Here is a 1487-nt window from a genome sequence, read left to right on the forward strand (position 1 = left end):
CTGGCCCCATCCTCTCAACACCTGCTCTTTAGGGATTTATCAGCATTGATAAGGGTCCCCCTCAGGCTTTTCTTCCCCAGGTCCTGCAGCTTTTCTCCCTCACACACATGCTCCAGCCCCTCAGCATCTTGGTGTCCCTGCACTGGGCTCTCTCCGGCAGGTCCCTGTCTCTCTGCAGCTGGGGAGCCCAGAACTGGACACAGGGCAGAAAGAAAGTATGGCATACTCCCTGAATTTGCCTGGCAGCCTTGCACAGGGCCCACACTCATCTCTGTATCATTCCAATGTCAGTGTATGTGCTGCTGGAGCGAGCTCCATGAGCTGGTTAAAGCCATGGTGCCAGATCCCTGCTGCAGAGGAAGGCTTGCCTGGAACCAGAGCAGCCATGGCAGCACTCTGGCTTGTTACCATGGTTAAGGAGCAGATGCAGTGTAGGTGCTTCAATGTTCATTGTTTTGGTGCAGAACCTCAGTAATGCAGGGAAATGAAGACCTGTGGCATCACTGCTGGGGGTAGCTGTGCCTGCTGCAGCAGCCTGGCTGGCAGGGCTGGCAAAGCAAGCCTGGCTCATGGATCCCAGCCCCATGGGCTGAGGGAGCTGCACATCCACTCACAGACTGGGAACTGGCAGCAAGTCCTTGCCTAGGGCCACGCTTCCACTGGGACTGGATGTCACTGGCTGCTTCAGCTTTCCTACCCATTAGTAATATCACTAATTACTCAGTGACCCGCTCCCCTGAGCCCTGAGCTGCTCCAGCAGCCAGACTGCTGATACCTGCAATATCAACAGCCTTTGTGGTTTTGGCAGCAGGGTAGGCTTTGAGGAGATAGCAGCACGTGGGCAACCAGGCCCTGTCACCTAAGATCAAAGGAGCAGGGCCTTCCAGCAACCTGGGATGTTTGCAGTAATTATCAGCTTGATTCAGAGAGAGGGCACTGACACCTCGGTGCCTTTGATTTGCTGCAGCAGTGGGATCAGCATCTCCCTGGCAGTGCATGCAGCCATGCAGGCAGGTACACATTTCATCTGCTGTCTGGGTGAGGCTCACTGTAGTGATGTTCACACATGCAGACATGCTATGTTGGACAGCTTTGTATGAGGGAGGCAGGAAGGTGAGAAGGGCTCAGGTTCAAGGCAGCTCTTAAACAGGAGCTTAACTAAAACACAGCCTTAAGTGCTTTGTTGAATCTGAGAGCACTTAAGAGAACACTTAAATGCCATCTTAAAGAAAGCTGCTTTCCAGACAAACCACAGAGCTGCTAAAGAGGAAACTGGTGTGTTAATGTAGAACCTGAATTATTTATTTGGGCTGACTTCAAATGCTCCCCTCCCCTCTAACATCTGAGATACAAACACGCTCTTCCTGAGGATGCCAAACCCCTGACTGTTTCTATCTGAGCAACCTAAGCTCCCATCCTCAGCCCACTGAGGCTGCCTCTCCCTCTAAACAGCATTTCCAGAGAGATTCATTGTTTTAGTGCTGAAT

At 52.3% G+C, this 1487-nt stretch overlaps 1 non-coding gene across 1 annotated transcript; it reads right to left on the reverse strand.

The window, feature by feature from the left end:
- Positions 1-211: 211 nt before the first annotated feature.
- LOC133627520 (U6 spliceosomal RNA) lies at positions 212-315 on the reverse strand. Its single transcript, XR_009820253.1, has one exon. It is a non-coding gene; the product is annotated as a U6 spliceosomal RNA (small nuclear RNA).
- Between the last annotated feature and the right edge of the window lie 1172 nt (positions 316-1487).

The sequence above is a fragment of the Colius striatus genome, chromosome 21 (genome assembly GCF_028858725.1).
Source record: "Colius striatus isolate bColStr4 chromosome 21, bColStr4.1.hap1, whole genome shotgun sequence".
Lineage (NCBI taxonomy): Eukaryota > Metazoa > Chordata > Aves > Coliiformes > Coliidae > Colius > Colius striatus.